The 19,834-nt window shown below is 39.1% G+C and overlaps 1 protein-coding gene across 1 annotated transcript in view; it reads right to left on the reverse strand.

The window, feature by feature from the left end:
• fsip1 (fibrous sheath interacting protein 1) overlaps window positions 1-19,834 on the reverse strand; it is a 45,703-nt gene that overhangs the window by 19,838 nt on the left and 6,031 nt on the right. The window lies entirely within an intron of this gene.

The following is a 19,834-nucleotide window of genomic DNA, read 5'->3' on the forward strand; positions in this document are numbered from 1 at the left end:
TGTAATTGAGTATTTGTTGGGTACTTGTATGAAATCAGTACTTTTACTTCTACTTAAGTAAGTTCAACCAGATTAACTGTACTTTTACTTGAGCACAATACTCTTGTACTTTTTTCCACCTCTGTTTACTAGCACATAGTGAGAGAATGACTTCACATCACATACCATTTCATTTTTTTCACTCGAGTGTAATTTTATCTCCGTTCTGAATGAAATGCTCTTCAGTGTTGGAGTTACTTGACAGTGTTGATCCACCAGTATTACTTCAACTCTGTGAAGAGTCAATTGATCTAAGCTCTGCCCAATGCCATTTAAAATCTGGGGGGATCTATGGGCAGAGTTCCAATCATGTCCTTGTGCAGAGTGTTTAGATGCGTCTTAGTTGTGTTTGTATGTTGCCTGTTACAGTGATCCCTGCTGGGCTTCGTCTGCTTATGTTTCTGGTGGATTGTTGTGTTATGACTTTTATTAACACGGTCATTTTTGCTGTGTATTTGACTTTATTATAGAGTTGTGACTATTTCTGAGCCACCTGGTTGGAGATCTATTCCCTTGTTGTTTTTGCCAAAAAGGAATGATCATATTTTACTGTACAATGCCGCAGTAGCTACCCAGTAAAGTAGACTTTAAAGAGAATACTTTTTACTTTTACTTGAGTAGATTTATAGACCAATACATTTACTTGTACTTTAGTTAATTTTAACCTAAGTAACTGTACTTCTACTTGAGTACAACAGTTACAGTAACATATTACTTTGTACCAAACACTAGCAGCCATGATGCTTTTACATGCATGCAACAGCAAGTTTATCTCAGGCCTAAGTGGGCTAGACTCTGTATACCCTGCACTACACCACTGTCTGTGACTGTTGTTTTCTTTTCTGGAGTTGTAACAGTGCACCAATTAAACTACACAATCATGCAGACTGACGGATCTTGTAACCTGACATGCCAGATGGATTTGTTTCACACATCCATCTGTAAAACCTTCAATACTAACCATTTGGGAAAGGGCAGAAGCTTTGGAAAAAAACTCAGAGTGTGACTGGATGAACGTTCTGTCTGACATATCTTTACGGGCCAATCAGAGCAACAAAACACGAGACATAGCTGCGACAGAGGTGCGCGTGCACAGCTACGCAAACCATGGCGACTATAGACATGTAAGTACAAGGCTTTTGTCGTTTTTGAAAAGAAAACAACTCACTGCTGTTCTTTGTTCTTCTTTTAACGAAGAAATGTTGTCAAGTTCTGATAAAACTGTCACTTTAGCAGCGTCCATGCTAAGCTCTTCCACCATAATTGCACCGGCCTCTTGTTGCTGCTTGTTAACGTCACGACTCTGCTGCGCCTAAATATACTGCCCCTCGTCGCTGATTGGTCCTGTCACTTTCTAACCAGGCCAGAACGGTTCAGATGGGAGCTTTGCAAGATGGATTTGCCAGTGAGAAACAAGGAAACGGGCGTATCCATCTGCTTTGCAAGGTTACGGATCAGAATCCCCCTTGTTGGGGGTCAGATGGCCTAGTGCCCCATGTAATTGGGCGGCCCAGGTTCCTTTCCTGCTCCTCCTCCCCTGCTCTCTCATCCCCAACTCCAACTCTATCCACTGTCCTCCTCTCTAAAATAAAAGCATAAAAAGCCCCAAAAATCTATTTTAAAATAATCTCACTTAGGCTTTAAAAAAAAAGCTGAAAAACTGTGCACAGCCTCTTGTCTGATGAACATGCCAGCATATGCCGACTGAAAGTGAACACAAAATATATTTAAAAATGTTCAGTTGGTTGTGCCTGGCACAGAAAGAAATTAAAACTGCATGACCTAAAAAAGTGACAGGATTTGTAAGATAAAACAGATTTGACAATGAAGCTGTATGAATATGTACGGCTTAGCCCAGCAACAGCTGAACGGATTATGAAAACAATATTGTAAAACAGACATGGTTGATTTCCTGCTCCATAAAAGACTCAGTAGGTTATTAATTTTATTTGCAGTACTTGGTCTCCTCATTTGCAGCTTTTGTTCCCGATATTTCTATGTGTATAATCTATCAAGCAGTAACAATAACTGACTTCAGCACATGTGGATCCTTTTGTAATGAATTGGCATGGTTAAACAGTTAATTCTCTCCTTCATTATGGATGATTCACCTCTTGGAGAGGCGAATATTGTTTCTTGACCTTAATTTACTCCAGCGATTGTTCTCATACGTTACAGCATTTATGCTTCTTCAGGAATGTGTGCGAGCATTAACTCTATGTGTGGTTAAAGACTGTCTTAAAAACAGAGCAGAGGAGAGAGAGACCAGGCTTCAACTTATCTAAAAATCAGAATAATGCTTGTAATGGACTCTCCCTGGAGTAGCCACTTGACATCCTGTTGAAGATGTCCAATAATCACATCACCTATTTGGGTCACAGGAGCGCTGGGAGGCCATGAAGATCCAGACTGTTCTTTCTTCAAGTAGGAAAAACATGTCAAACGTAATTATCCTTCAGCAGAAAAGTATGTCAAACTATTGATGACATATAAAATAAATGCCTCTGAGTATAATGCCGAATTAGTGTCAGGAGTTAATATGAAGTGCAGCATTGTATGTATGATGCTGACTGCCAAGTATGCATTGAAATCAAAGTTATTAAAAGAAGGACAAGCTTATCCGTGCATGATATGACAACTCCTGAGAAGCTGTCCTCACTTTAACCTGCTTGTTTCTGTATAATGTGAAAACTATTCATCCATCCAGGGAGTAAAACCATTAATAGTAGCTTGTTTATATGACTCTCCCTTGAACTAGACATCCATTTAGTGGCTATTGATTATCAGCTCAATGATTTCACATAAAAGTAATGCACTCCATCCTGAGGTTGTCATGGTGTTTAGTGAGAAACATCTGCAATGTTTCCGCCAGAACATCCAAAGCGATGAAATAGAAGAACAGCAGGGATTGATATATGTTTGTGATTAAAAACAAATTAGGACATTTCCACCCTTCTGAGCATGCTATATCCCAAAGTTCATCTTTAGAGCAACAAGTGAGCACATGCCAGTCATATAAGTGTTGTTAAATGGATGGAGGGAGCCATTGTAATGTTCGCCTGGAGCTTCTTCTTCTGGATTACATGTGTGTATGGATTTGCCAGATATAACAGCTGGATCCTTTCATGCACGAGTTCATAAAAAAAACAACTCCTAACAGCAACAAAATAAACCGCACTACTAGGTCATCTTTAGGTCTAAGTCTTCTGTGTTCTACTTCTTTAGATCAGTAAAAGGTTACAGATAGTTGTGTCCCAATTCAGGGGTTGCATCCTCCAGAGTCTACAAAAGATATGGCCTCCATATTCGGTTCACCTGCGGTATATCTGTCAGAAAAACATGATTCTAGATTCTAAGTTCTTTGAAATTTATAAGATCTAAAATGCACTTCACCTGCATAAATGCAGACCTTTAATTAATCTCACCGCAAATGGTTGTTGAAAAAGAATATCGTTATTGTGTTTTCCTCCCTTCCTTTTACCTGTAATTTATGCTGCCCGTGTCTGTATCATTATATTTTTGCCTTATTAATTAGTGTCTCGTCTACATTCACTCAGTCTCACATTGGGTCTCTCTCATACGGTTTTGTACTTAGTCCTCCTGGGACGTGAGCTTTCCCTTGTCATGCATTTTGATACCTCCTACTTTTTGGGATTAGAGACAGGGGTCTGGCTGCAGACTCTTCATCTCTCAGCATCTATTTTTGAACTGAAATACAAGCTAAAACTTTTTAAAATAAAATAGGATTAAACTTCCATTTGGGGTTAGGGTACAGTTAGGATACCGAAAGTTAAAAGCTAAAAACCTGACCTGCAAAACCTGATAACGAAATGTTTAACTAGAATGGCCGTCTGAGGCAGCAGATCCACGCTGTCCCACCTAGGAACTCATGCTCCCATTGATTACTATGTTGTTCAAAATTTCGAAGTCCGAGAAAAACCGAACGGGTGCGCTGATCTTCACCAAAATCTAATAGATTCTTGCCTGTCACTATCCCAATATTCCCTGAAAGTTTGGTGAGGATATGACTTTCCGTTCTCGAGTTATCTTGTACATATACAAACAAGCAAACAAACAAGCAAACAAACAAAGATACGGAACCCTTTATATTACCCCCTGCCAATTTCATCGGCGTGGGTAATAAAGCTGATTCAACAGTCTGCTTACAGGAAAAAAGCTTGTCAGAACATTCTAACGTAGCAAGAGTAGCACATTTAGCACTATTAGCTGCATAACTTACATAGACAGCATAGCCTATGTAGCTAACCTAGCAAAAGCTAAGCTTACAAAGCAGCTACGTAAGCTACATAGGTATGTTCCATTGTCTACATAGTTACATTAGCTTAAGCTACATTTGCTTAAGCTCATATTGCTAAAGCTAACTTAGCTACATACAGCAAACATAACAGTAACAGCACTTCTGGTCTGAAAAAGACAGCATTGATTAACTGTATGTGACCATCAGAGATTTTCGTCTCCTATTTCGCATTTCAAATTGTTCTTGTGTCATTTGGATTTTTTCTGCCGTCTTAAATTAAGAGTTACTGACTTCCTGTGTTGATACAGACCTGTTATTATTGGCAGCTTTAAGATTATGACATGAACTTATCCGTGGAAAAAAAAACTGATATGGACTGAAAAGGAAATAAGGGGACAGTGAAAAGTGAAATGTTTGGTAAGGAAAATTATATATATATATATAAAACAATCAGTTATAACCATATTTTAATCAAACATTTTAAGTATGATTTTTTGGAGGTGTTTCTCTATTTGTTATATTTTTTGTTGTAAAGGGCAAACATTTATTTGCTCTGATCTCAAAGTTAAGAATTCATTAGTTTTAATCCACATCTAGCTGAACCACACCCAACATCATGATCAGTGGTTCCACATTTTATCATTTTTCAAAAATAATTCCATGTTTCGGTTTTGCAGTGTTAGAGTAAAAAAAATTAAATAAATAAATTTTAAAAAATCTATAAAATAAATGTATTTTACTTAATTCTTTATTTAAATATATCCAGGTGTTTTTGAAGAGGTGTGCTTAAGATGATCTAAAATATGTTTTTGTATTTTACGAGATAATAGCAAAATATTGCTAAATATGCTAGATTAAACAAATTGTACACTTTTTATTGTTTCTGGACACAGGTTGCCCCATCTTGCTTTGATGCCCCACATACAAATTTATTAAAATACCTAAACAAGTCTGTGGCACAAAATAAAAAAAGAACCCAACATGAAGTTTCTCCTGAATGTGAGATCCTACAGTTTTCTACTTCTCTTATTTTTCTGCTCTTGGTAGAGAAATCTGTCCTGAAAATGCATCCCAGACAAATAAAAATCAGTGTAGACTAACTTTTATCACATGCAATTTATACTCACTTTTACTTGTAAACTGTTGGTTTCTTACAAAAATCTGTCCAAGCTAGTCCCGATGTCGTCATACAAGCACTTGCTGTTCAGTGATATTGAAGATTGCAGCTGATAAAACTTGTTAAAGTTGCAGCCGAATCAAACTACAACTACAACTACCTTAAACAGTTTTGTGTTGAGACAGGCTGTAGAGCATTTTGGTGAGAATGGCTGCCATCTTTAATGGGCACTAAAAATTTTAATGTGCTTTCGGGACCACAAGATGGCACACAAAGTGTCCAAGAATGAGGCTTTTAGGTCGAAGTTCAGCAAAATTAAGAGTAATGATGCAGGGGACCAAAAATGTCCTCATATGAGGACAGTGGGACGTAGGAGGTTACAATCTTGTTATCAAATAGAGCATTCAAAATGTTGTACAATGAACTTTCGCATACTGAGACACAAAGGAGGCACCAGCCGCTTCCTTCATGGCCTGAGAAAAGTAGGACACATTTGTTGGCTGCATTTGAAGGAGCTTTCAAGCTGGGTGAGTCGCTGTGATGCAAGTCTTAAAAAAACATCTTTCAGAAAAAGCAGCCCTGAATTGAGACACAGCTAACATGTGTGTCAGCAGTTGAATCAAAAAGACTCCTGCAAACTAATTAACACCTTTTATGACCTTTTTAACTATAGAAGAAAGCATCTAAAATTTAAAAAACAACTGGAGAGGTGGAAAGAAAAAAGAGACTTCTGGGCATTTTTTGCATCATGATACAAAGATGTAGGAAAAAGCCCTTAATGGGTTTTCCCTTAAAAAACACTTACTATGTGATGTGAATGCTGGCCAACATTACAAACAGCAGCTTGTTTAAGCATGAAGTAGCCACAGAACAGTTCATTGGCCTTGATTCTGAGGGCCTTTGTAATATCAAAAATGTATGTAGGCCAGATTGAGTCACTCTGTTGTTAAAAAACAGGCTACAAACATAATGAAAACTGCATGTTTCTGTTCCGTTACCAGTTTATTGGGTAATTTAATGCCATACTATAGCCCAGCAGTAATTCCCATATTTTTGTCTATTATTAGAGTGTTAATATAAACCATCCACATATTTCATTACATTAATTGTTTGTGGTGAAGTAGGGCTTAACACTTTGAGAATTTATACTATTAAGATCAGAGAAGAGACTGCAAACCTGCACCTGATTATTAGTACTTATTTGCAGTTCCTTGTAATTCACTGTGACAGTCCACTTTTTTAGCCATTGATTTTAATTAGCTTGAAAATATACTCCCTGTGTTTGCAGACAATGCCTTTTGTAAACGACCTTCAGCTACACATTCCGGAGGGACAGCGCTGTTTGATAAAAAGGAGCCTAGCATGCTGACTCACCCACAGAGAGGTAGCTGATGTTGTTCAGAACAGCACTCTCAGAAGTTACTTTCTGTTTCTCTCCCTCACTCTCTCTGCGAATCTGAACTATAGTACGAGCTCTGGCTGTGCCACGTGGACCCAGGCTACCTGCCAAGACCCATCCACATGCCTTGCCACGAGCACTCCCTGTGAGAGCTCAGGAGCAAAATGTTCAGAGGCAATGGCCATTTCTTTCTCTGTCTCTCAAACTGATATTTCATGACCTGTGGTCAGGATGTGTCACGTTATTAGGCAGAAGGTGCTCTAATGCAGATGCATGTTAAAATCTGCCTGAAACTTAACTAGGTAATGCAAACAAACATTCTCATCATGCACCTCCCTCCACACTCAAAGGCATAATCTAGTTCATGACACCAGTTTTCCTTTGCCCTCAATCTCTGTGAAAATAGAACGCAAATCAATCTAGTACGACACCATGGGAGGGTTTGTCAGCATCTGTGTATCACTGCCTTCAAATGTCCCAGATATGAGTTTTTTTTTTTAATTCAAGTTTGAATCTGGGGTAACGACTAGATGACTGCTGTACATTCCTGAACTATTAGGAGATTTACTTTGAGGTCATCTGGACTTTATACATGTTTTTTTTTCCCTTCAGAATTGAGGGTGGTCTACAGCAATCACTATTGCGCAGATCAAAACCTCCTGCTGCCTCTGACAATCAAAGAAGCATGTTGAACGGGATACCGGGTTGAGATATTCACGCCACCTGTGTGTTCTCCATAGCATAATCCAGCAAGCAATCAGAGGTTGAGGAATATTTCATCTGAAGGTTTTACTCTTCTTGTTTTGGAAGATGATCTTGCCTCGTGATACCTCCAGACCATAGTAAATACCACACTGTCTATGGCTTTTACTGTGGTTAAGAGAGATCCTCCAACATGCATCAAGTTGCTAATATAAGGTAATTTTAGTGTTTGCCAAATAATGACACGCGCTGAATGAATTCAAACAACAACTTAAAGTAGACCATTTAGATATTTATCTAAAACATCTGGAGGGAAAATACATCCAAGCATCTTTTTGCACTTCTTGTCCCCCCGACATGTGCTGCTGTGTATTGTCAGGCTCAGCATCTGACCTAGATTTCAGCTGCTAAAAGGTTTACGTTGAGGTTTTATGTTTTTCAACACCAGAGATAAAACAGGCAGTGCACTCTGTTTATCAGTATTTCTAAGGAGTGTTCACCAGCGAAAGGCTAGCTTTGACCAGCCATGACCTGTTGTTGTAACCATTTCAGAGGATTTGTTCAAATTGAAGAAAATAGAAAACAGAAAGTATTTTTGAACTGAAGGTGTAGAAGATTTCACCTTTTTTTAAGCTCAAATTGAACCTGAATTAGCTATCTACATGGTTTGCTAGCTTTACACTGTTATTAAAGATGCTAGCTAGCAAATTTGTCTCAAATATCTTTTCAGTGACTTTCTGCTTCAGTCATAAAAGCCCGACATTAATTTGACCAAAAATGGGAAGTTTATTTTGCTTTAAATTTGGACAGAGCAAGACTAACAGTTGCAAAGCTAGCATGGTAGCTTTATGCTAACCTCCCACATATGACAATGGCTTCCATTTCTCAGTCTATGTTTCTGAAACGCAATAAAAGATGAGTTTCGCTTTTTATTTAGGCAACTGAGATGAGTATAGAAATATTTTAAAGCAATTTTTATTGCTATGAGTTAAAAGGTTTATGTACTGTGTCAGTACACAGCTAGTAGTGGCAGTTTGGACACTAGTGTTTGCAAGCTAACAGCTTGTAGCAGATTAAAATAATCATTTAAATTTTTTTAGACACTAAACTTAGGTCAGCGTGGTTTTAGAGACTATATAATTCAATGATTAAAAATGTTTTTAACTACACAGTTAGCTTGACACTAGTAACAGACTATACCTGCACATTTTTTTCTTAATTTGAACTATATGGACAGCAGCCCTGAGACTCCCACAGTAATGTGGGGAGCACTGCTGTAATATGGAGTCCCAGGGCTGCTGCTGCAGTGAGCTATCAGGTCCCTCACTAACCAGAGTGACAGCAGTGTTGGCATACAAGGCACAAAATTCAACACGTTCCCAGTGCGTGTTGGCCTCAGCCAGGGCTGCCCCTTTTCAAAGATTCTGTTTGTGATTTTCAAGGACCTCAAGGGGCAGCCAGGGGGAGGAAGTTTTTCGGTTGGGTGACCTTAGATTGTCTTTTCAGCTAAGGACCTACAGCAGGCACTGGGACAGATTGTGGCTGAGTGCAAAGCAGTTGGGATGAGGGTCAGCACCTCTAAGTGTGGCGCCATGGCTCTCTGCCGGAAAATGGTGGATTGCTCCCTCCAGGTGGGGAGAGTGTCTTTTGCCCAAGTGAAGGAATTCAAGTATCTCAGGGTCTTGTTAGTGAGTGAGTGAATGGACCACGAGATCAACAGCTCCCTCTGCAAGCTGCATTTTAAAACCCTCCTCCACCCCAGCTCCTCCTCTATACTTAATCTGACCTAATCAGTGTAATTCTGTTGTTACTGATGCCTGCTCTGCTCAGGGTTTATTGCTGCTTCACTCCCTGCCTCAGGCTTTTCTTCTAGGTACAGGAAGAGAGGGAACGCGTGCTGTTCCTGCTTTATGCGTTCAACATAGGCTTGTGGAAGGGCAAGGGGGTCCCAGAACAGCCAAACTTCCAAATACAATTTATAGCAATGAGAGAAAATTAATAACTGCTAATAAAGACAAAATCTGTAAGCTGAAAATCATGTGTTTCTTGACAAAGTGGTTGAACTGAACTAAAAATAACTGAATCCTTCAAGGGGGTACTTCAATTTGCCACTCGCTAGCTTGCTAGCTATTTTAATATCTGGCAGTGAGCTATGTAGTAAATTTTTCTTTAATTTTGCATTAATCTTCTGTGCTACAGTGCTAATATAACTAAATGCCTCATACTTAATCTTTACATTCAGTAGGGGTTTTTTTTCTGCAGATTCTGTAACATTGGAATGGAGCAAAACCGGCTGATGTTTCCTTTTCTATTCAGCGTGCTGCTAAGCTAAATTTCTCAAACTCTTCAAACTGAGAGTGGTGCTGATCTTTGCATCAAATTTTCATAATTAAATTAGCCTAAAAGATGGGTTTTTCATATCATGTACAATGCTGTAATTATACTTATTTTGGATCTTAAAGACCAGAGTGAAAGAATACTTGAACATTTTTATTGCTAGCAGATGATTAATCCTCTGAGAGGTGTCATAATGGGTGGAAAAAATCAAAAGTTAGATCTCAACCAAGGCAGGGAAAAACCTCTCTAAACCACTTAACACAACTGCTACTGCTGTGGATAACACCAGAGGGAGAGGCGTTTATAAGAAGACAATAAACTGGGTCCCACAGCAATTACAGGGTGGGGACGGGTGTGGAGGCTATTCTTCTTCGCCAAGTTAACCATGTGAGAAACACCAAACATGCCACATGTCAGACCTGACATCTAAGTTCTTACATGCAGCTGTAAAGACAGTCTCAGTGAGGAACTGAAACCTTTTCTTATCAATACACCACTGGGAGCACATTTGTTTACTGCAAGAATGAGGGCAGAGTGCTGGGTTCAGTCAAATGGCTGACACTGGTGCGAGACAAAAACTTAGTCACATCCTTTTCTGCTCTGAATTAGCATGCTTTTAATATTTCAGAAGGAACATAAATGCCGTACCCTGGAGACCAGATGAAACTGAGAGTTCATGTTACGTTGGCTTTAGATGTGTCTGGTCCCTTTCCCAACCTATGAGATTTCCATCTGGTCTGATCCAGGTCAGGACAATCACAATCGTGCATCTAATAAAGGGCAGGTTTAAGGGTCATTGAGGCATTAAAGCCAAGATGGCTGTCACTGATGTGGAACACTTTGAGTCTGCTATTGTGTAAGTATTAAACAAACCAGAAAATTATGCACAAAGGCTAAGAGTAGGTTACTAAATCAGGTCATGCCGAATGCTGGTATAGTATGCTTTACTTGAAGGTATAGAAAATTGGGTTTTGAACTGACCTCCTTCCTTAGTCTATGGCACACATTGTCTTTGGTAAATCAGTCTTTGGATAATCAGCTGTGTAAAACACCTTTTGGGGGGGGGGGATCCTACCATATTTTAACAGTAACAACAGTAGTATGTGTTTTTTTCTATCAGCAGGACAACACAGTTTATCATTTTGGATACCCAGGGCTAGGGATGCACGTGGTTAGTCGGCTAAACAGTTGAATGTATTCATCAAATTAGTCAGTGCAAGATTTACAAGTCAGTTAAACTAGTTACCTATCATTTCTTATAGAGGCAGTCCTCAAAACATGACTAAATGCTCTTTTTAAAACTGTAAATGAAGCCTCTTAGCTGCTTGAGCGTATTGTAGTAAGAAAACAGTATGACCATTTTTTTAACTAGAAAAGGGAAAATTAGCGGTACACAGACTGTCGTTGGTTATACTCAAGTATAACTTGTCAACCAAAGTGAAAAAAGGCCACATATCTAAGCACAATATTGATCCACAAAGAGGAACAAAGGTTGGCAGAGCTAAATGCTAATGTTAGCTACGCTCTACACAGTACATCAGGCTCGTATCGTACCTGCTGACACAAAGACCCAGTGATGAATTTGACTGTTTTCTAAGCATTTTATCCTCTTCAGACTAGACGGTTGATTACAATTTAAATGGGTATTTAACATATCTTTATGGTCAAATCTTTTCTAGGGGTAACATCATTTTTGGCAAGGCCAGTTTCATTAGTTTGTTTTTTATATGATTCTGTTGAACTGCAATTCAAAAGCAATGTCTGATTTTCATTAGTGAATTTTCAGTAAATATTTATTTATTATTACTTTTGTCAGTTTCAAGTTATTTCAGTGACAACTGAAGGTTATTCTTTTTTCTCAGAAGGGTACCAACCATTTTGTCCACATGTGGATAGGTCATTCATGTTTTGTGCTGCTTATTTTTGATGTACTACATTTATTCTCTGCCATCAGCTGCACATTTTATCGTCTAAACGGCCCCTATAAACCCGTCCTATCCCCAGCAGAAGATATTTAAAGATACTTTAGAGATATTTTTCAGAAACACTAACAATATTTTAGCAAGATACATCTCTTATTGCCCTGCTGTATTTTGATGTTTTAACTGACACACTAGTACAGCACACTGCCCTATAGAGCAAAAGTAATTAGCCATGGACATGGTAGACCAATGCATTGATATTTTAATACAGTATGGGGCAGATCCTCTAAGATTTGTTGCAACAAATCCGATAAACTATTTGCACTGATGAGATGCAGATGCAAAACTGCCCTCAAATATGGCTGGTCCAGCGCACTTAGTGCACGTTTTACCACAGGCCAAGTGGCACATTAGTGGCTGTGCACTTAGCTAACCAACCAATTAGACATATGTGATTCGGAGACTGGAAAAAAACAGGAAAAATACAATACACACACACATCTGTAGCTCTGCTTTTGTTACTAAATCACAAAAACACATTACTATCAGACAAATTAATAGGTTTGTAAATCACTCATTGGTCAGTTAGAGCTTGGACAAGTCATTCTGTGTGGCGTTAAATTTCCTGCTGCGTACATCCTTTCAGGGATTTTAATGTGAGATTTAACAGCTGACAACACCGAAAAAGTCTACAACCTACACTCCATACATTGGCACTGAATTTTGAATAATACCCCTCCTCCTCGTTGTTTATTTCTTGGATCTGCCCCTATGATGTTGATTGTGTTGCAAGGCATCATTACATCCCTAGAAAAATGTGCATATGATTTTACTGCAAAGACAAAAGACTCATCAGGAAAGTGTACAATTTATCTGCCACAGGAAGAGATTCTGATTTGTGTCAATCATCATGACTAGCGGAGATGTAACTCTTCTGTAATATATCAGTATTAGTGCCGAGGCCTTCTTATTTCCTTTCTGAATGTTAACTATTGTGTTCGTTCCTCTCCCCTCAAGCTCAACCAGATATTTTTTTTCTGCTCCTAATGATGCAGAGAAGGCATAAGGTGTTGTGTAACCATTTACCAGAATTGAGGAAATTTTCATTCCTAATAATTGGCCACTTGGTGAGTCACAGGGAAAGTATTGATTAGAAGAGCCTTGTTCTTTTTACCTCTGGCTCCCTTATGATGTCTCCTCACGCTGGGAAACAGGTCAGGGGGCTTTAAGCTTTCCTTTAATGATCTCGATTCAAAGGAATCAAAACATCACTTTGAACAGAGTTTTCCTTGGATGTTGTTAGTATTGTTCTAATGACAGCATCTCTTCTTTTGTATTTTTCTCCTCTTTTCTCAAGTTTCAGCTGAAAAAGGCTTGGTGTCATTACAAACATATGTTGGTATACAGGACTGATGTACAGTATAACCCTCCTGCTGCACTGTGGTAATGCTGCACCACCCACAGATGGAAGCCAAAGGGTGGGGGGTGGGGGGGGGCTGTTTAACGACAATTAGCTGCTGTTGGTGTGTTTGGTGATATGTGTGTGTAAGTGTTTGTGTGTGATCAGAATTACATGTGTGGCTTTTTGGAGTGTGGTAATGATAAAATATTAATGAGTGTTATCATAGTTGCTGTCCCAGTGTTGGATTGCATCAGATCCCCTCTGTCATCACCAGGGCTTCCAATCCTGCTTTGTTTGCATAGTAACTCCAGCTGTGTTTTTGTTTATATCGGTTGGCTGCGTTTTGATCTTGGACTATGAGGTCATTTAGTCACATTTGTGGTTGCTGATGAGCACCCATGATTTTAACTAGCAAGGGCTAAGTGAGAGAGCAGAGTTTTTTGGCGGAAAACGCCCTTTTGACCAACACAGGGTGGTCAGCAGCTAGTTTACGGATTAATCTCATTTGGTCCTGTCATATAATTTACCAGCTGTGGAAGGGCTTTGGTCATGTTGTAATGATCTAAAATATAGGTTAGCTCCTACTTAAACCATCAGTATATTCTACTTATATTTTAAAAGGTCTGCATTATGTTGCACTTTTTCCAGTATCCAAACCGCTCAACGTCACATTAACCATCAGTGGAGGCTGCTGCAGTCTTCCCATTAGGAACCTAGAAACAGAATCCAAACATGTTCCCACCGGAGCATTCTGGGATTCAGTGACTGAGATACCTCAACATGACTGCTGGAGCTGAGGATCAAACCACCAACCTTCAATTAAGCCACCTGTTTTAGTTAAGCTGAGAAAAGTAATTCAAATGGCATGAATTTAATCTGCACATCAAAACTGAACCAGAAATAAAAAGTACTTAAAAATCAGTGCAATCAGACCCTTGTTATGCTCAGTTGGTAGAGCAGGCACTCATATACAGAGCTACCAGACCTCGATGCACTGATCCCTGATCCTGGAGATTTCTGGTACATGTATACCCCTGCTCTCTACCCCGATACTTCCTGTTTCTTTTCAGCTGTCCCATTGAATAAAGGGAAAAAGCCCCAAAATAATAATAAAAAAAAATCAAAATCAATACATTATAAGTAGCATATCTATGTTTTCTCTTTCAATGCACACTGTGTTAAATTTGCTGCCACGGGGCTCTCAATCAAAACCGTGACAAAAGATGACAAGTAGAGACACACCACTCAGGTCTGCCCATCTCTAACACTTATTATTGTTAATTGGAGGACTCTATTCAAAGACTTTAAACATTAAACCCGGTCTTCTTTCATGGATGAGTGTGACAAAATAGGGAGTTGATACAGCCTTCCTGGTTTGCACTGTGAACAACCCTACAGAGCTTTGTCAGTAGCTGGCAGTGCAAAAATGGAGGACAATTTTAACAGCTTTTCTCCCTCAATATGTAAAATTTATCCATGAAATACAGTGGTTAACTGTTTAGTTTATACACCTTATGGAGTGCAGTTTTTTTGCCTGTGATACAATAAAGTGCAAGTTTGGAGATAATGTTGGCGATGGGATGTTGCTAGAGGGAAAATGTGGTTGTGCAGAAGTATGATGAAGATATGATACCTAATTTTTCATAAAATGGGTTTTTAAGGAAAAAATAGCACAACCACAATGATGCACTGCAAAGCTCAAGACCCCATGCCAGAGTGACCAACACAACCACACCGGCTGCCATGGGACAAATGTTGGTTGAAGAATGTGATACCATCCCACAGCAGTGTGAGATCAGGCTGGTGACCAGTAGGAGGAGGAGGTGGCCAGGCTGTTGTGGCTGTGTATGGTTCTACCACACACTACTGAGGCTCCTGTATGTGAAATGAATGAACTGTTAAACTGCCAATTTGTCTTGTTACTCCAGACTTTAATAAGACAATCCACTAAATAAGAGTCAATGGTATAGTAAGCTTTTAGCATTGGCAGAGAAGATTTGGCAAATTTTTCATGGGTGCAACCCACATACTCAGCTCTGCTGCTCATCCCACAAATGTGTGTTCCTTACAAATTTGGCACCATTTACAGGGGAAGTACCCAGACTTTCCAGTGGTATAAGATTTATTGCCAAGAAGCATTCTTACTAGAAGAAATAATCTACCAAAACACAGGTTTCCTTACTCTCTGTGCTAAGTTTATTTGTAAATGAACATATTGATAAAACTCATAAGACAACCTTTATCCAAGAAACTTTCAACTGTTCAAAAATGCACCAAGCACCTGTACAAAGAACTTATTTTATAGACACATATCTCAGAAAGAAAATGGCTGCTATAGATGGGCTATTGGTCTTTCTATCCAGTGCACATTGGTCATAACTGTAGAAGTAACGAGGCCTTTTGCATGTGTTAATATTTCCAAATGACAGGGAGCGCCTTGTTTCTTTTCTGGAGTTGGCACTCCTCTACTTCCACCAGCTCTGTAATTATGCCCTGATAGGGGGTGACTCTCCTCTGTGGCAGTCCAGGCCTCACAGACTGCATCTGCCATCATCAGCTCAGAAAGAAGAACTCTGTTCAGCTAGAGAGGCTACTCCTCAGGTGTCTGAACAGGAATGCAAAGATCTGCTTCTCCTTGAAAATATCAATCATGACTTATTAGGAGGGGGTGCTGCCAAGCTCTGAGGTCACAGATTCAAGTCCTGACTGATCCCGTATGAGCGAGTGCTCAATGAGGAGAGGTGAATAACCCACTCCTTGGTGTAAAACCTGACAGATGATCAATCTGACATCAAGAGAAAACAAGAGGCAAAAGCAAACGTTGAATTGTAGGCTGTGATTAGGTATCAAGGGGATAAACACAGTTTGAAGAGGTGTTGAAACAAAGATCTCGTTTGTGTATTTAGAGTGTTCACTGGAATGAGCGGGAAAACAAGCAGGTTCCTGCTGTCCAAATGGTTTCAGTTAGTGATGACTGGTGCAAGCTACCGCCAAGAAGAAAGCTAACCACAAAACAAAAGCATATTTACTTTTATGACCAACTTTAAGATTTACGGGCCCTTATGTGGAATGAATGGCTCTGAAAGAGATTTATTGTCCGGGCAGTCTACCTTTAATGTATGCCACAACAGACAGACAGGATAAAGGAAGAGAGAGGAAAATGCTGCATTTAACCACAATCATGTTGCATTCATCTTATTTTACTCTTTATTCCATGAACTACGTGAAAACACTTAAACGCAGAAACTTCAGTAAATCATCTGCTAAAACTTAAGACTGACAAAAGGTCCAGTATCAGTGTTTAATTCATATTTTCCATCATTTGAAGAGAAAAGCCTGCATTAGCCGTTTCAGCACTAATGGAGAGCAGATGATGGACGATGGGGAGTTTTACTCTCCCTGAAACTCTTCTAACCAGTCAAGATGATTAAAGGGTGGGAAGGAAAGAAGAAACAGGCTACATAAAGTAACACGTTCAGCTGCCCAGTTATGTCACAGTTTTGTGTGATTAGCCAGAAGTCCACTCAGGAGGACAATAAGGGAGGATTGCCTTGTTAAAAGAGTCTTACGTAAGGCAACAGTCACGTTTAGTGAAGAGTGATAGTAATCACTGATTTTATCAAACACTGACAGTATGAGATGATGAATTTTTGGAGCTTCAAGAATTGTAAGTCATTTTTATAGCTCAGAAGCAGAAAACTGGACTTGTGTGTAATATGCAGTTTAACCTTATGAACAGTATGCTTTGTGTGTCTCTGTTTAAGTGTGTGTGATCTGCTGCATTTTTATTTGTTGACTACATTATGGAGGCATTGATAAGTGTGCAGCACTGAGTTCTAAGGCTGACCACACACTCGCTAAACAATGTTTAAAAACGAGGAAGACCAAAGATCCAAGGACGGTTCAAATGACCATTCATCGTATGATCCTCTGAGGGCACATGAGATGATTCGACCAGAATGTGAGATGTCCCCCCATCCGCCCCAAAGTCAGGCTTAAAATCATGTAATATTTGGCCAGTCAAAGACATAGGCAAAGGCAATCAAACTGAATGGACATGATTTGGAAAGATACACACCTCTCTATAGAAGACCTCACAGCTGACAATGCACATCAGAGCAAAACCCAAGCCTTGAGGTCAAAGGAACTTCCTGCGGAGCTCAGGGACAGGACTGTTGCAAGGTAAAGATCTGTGGAAGGCTACAGAAAAGTTCTGCTGCACTGAAGGTCCCCAAGAGTATAGTGGCCTCCACAAATCTGAAATGGAAAAAGTTTGGCACAACCAGGACTCTTCAAAGAGCTGGCCACCCAGCTAAACTGAGTAATTGAGGGAGAAGGGCTTCAGTAAGAGAGGTGACTAAGAACACGATGACCACTCTGACTGAGCTCCAGAGATCCTCTGTGGAGATGGGACAGGGTCCAAGAAGGACAACCATCGCTGCAGCCCTCCTCTGATCTGGGCTTCATGGCAGAGTGGCTAGGCAGAAGTCACTCCTCAGTGCAAAGCACAATCTCCAAACGGGATTTCATATCTAATCCTGCATTTTTTTTAATTGAACATTGTGCAAATAAAATGTAATTTAGAGAGATGGAGCCACCAAATCTCTCTCAATATTTATGCATGGAGTTGAAAGGTTGTCTTCAAACCAATTTATAATTGGACGAATTGTGAGAGCTTGGAAGTATAACTTAAAGTTATGTAAAGAAAGTCTGGAAGTTCCAAAACTTGACATCTTTATATCTGTCTGAGTTGTTGCACCAGCACGCTCCAGTCAGAGCACTGTAGTCAATACACCAGATAATTATTCATGTTCAACCAGAAGTGACAGGGCATTTGCTGTGATTGCTTTTAGACTGTGGAACAGTTTACCTGCAGAGCTGCTAAGTCTCTAGACAGCTTGAAATCCTTGCTGAAGACTCATCTGTTTGCACTGGCTTATAATACAAGTTTGAAACACATTCTTTTTGACTCTTCTATTTCATTATGTTTCGTAAGAGTCATTTATTGCTCTTTTATTGTTGATTTTTATTATATATCTTAACATATCGTTTTAAGCCTATAAGGCACTTTGGTCATCTGAGGTTGTTTTTTAAATGTGCTTTATAAATTAACATTGACTTGACTTGACTAGACCTGACTTGACAGAAATACCCCCTAACTCCTTTTTCTTTGTAAATTAGCAAGTTTTATTTTAAGTTGTCTGCCTTTCCATAAATATTTCACTATTTTTTTTATCCCAGTGCCTTGAGGAGAATATAAAGGAATCATATAACTACAAAAATTTATCAAGAAAAGGATTTAAGGATAACTAAATCTTAGTCAACAGTGCACTAATTAGGACTTCAGATAAATGACTTTGTCCACCTAGACAAACCTAAAGATCCTGACACATTTGCTATAAATAAATTATTTTAGGTTTGATATGTTTGATATTTTGTGCGCATGACCCAGACTCAATCCATTCCTCTTTCAGAATCAGGATAATCCAGAATTTTTGGATCAAAGTTGGATCAAGCTTTTTCCACACAAACAGATTTAGTGAATATAAAAATCACAATAGGATTATCTGATCTTGCACAATGTCCTTATCCCTTTTTCTACTGAACATCCTGATTTCAAGATGTGATCTATCCCATTACTGTCAATCTGATCGGATTTCTTTTCAACAACTGGACCCAGCAGTTGAAACTTAAATGACCTCCATACTTTTATTTCCACTGTCTAGCTTTGTCTTCTGTCCTGTCCTTGTAACATTGAAAGGTTGACTGAGTACATTTACAATAGGAAATTATTCATCCAGCAGGATAAATCCTCAGTCCAACCATTATGACATCAGGCATGTTGTTTTCCAGCTCTGGGATCAGGTGGTGCCGTTTTTCTTGTAGAGATAGTAGAAAATGGCACCATATCCTCGCAAAACTGTGTTGTAAAGTTTTTATGATTTTAAAAAACATCATTTTCCAAAGACAGGTTATGCAAATGATGAGCATGCCATATGGCTTTTAAAATGCGGTGAGATAAGCTCCTGAGATACCTCTGAGCTCACGTCTAGGAGAGAACCCAAAGTCAGAGATCTGGAAATCTTCTTTACATCAGTGAATGTTTGTTAAGCTAAGTCTTTCAAGTCTGATGTGATAATGGTGAACAGATGATTCTATAAACTTTGACATCTACACTTTTTAAAAGAATCTGGTTTAAAAAAATACTCAAGCAGTGGGTAAACTCACAAAATAAAAATAAAAATGATATAAAAAGCTTACTGCATTGTTAAGGGAAATTTTACATATGTCATGGTATCTTACATGCCTACATGTTTCATATTTACCATTGCTTGCATGGAAATCCAAAAGTCCTTTTAATTAGGAAACAATAGTCTAAGCTAATTTCTTCCATAAAGTTTACAAGCTGCAAATCAGGCACATGAGGCTTTAGATTATGGCCTTCATATGGAAACGTGGAAGAAAAGGATGGAAACTGAGGCAACCCTAAGTTCCAAATTACTGCAGCTTACATAATAGTATTTTCCTCTGCTTACGAGCAAGAGTGTGTCTCCCTGATGGTCAATAACAAAAGATTTTACAAGATTTTACCATCTTTGCCCTACTGTGCAGATCTAGTATTATGACGTAACACAGAGCAGTAGATCTGGATGCAGCC

The sequence above is a fragment of the Cheilinus undulatus genome, linkage group 18, assembly GCF_018320785.1.
Source record: "Cheilinus undulatus linkage group 18, ASM1832078v1, whole genome shotgun sequence".
In the NCBI taxonomy this organism is placed as follows: Eukaryota; Metazoa; Chordata; class Actinopteri; order Labriformes; family Labridae; genus Cheilinus; species Cheilinus undulatus.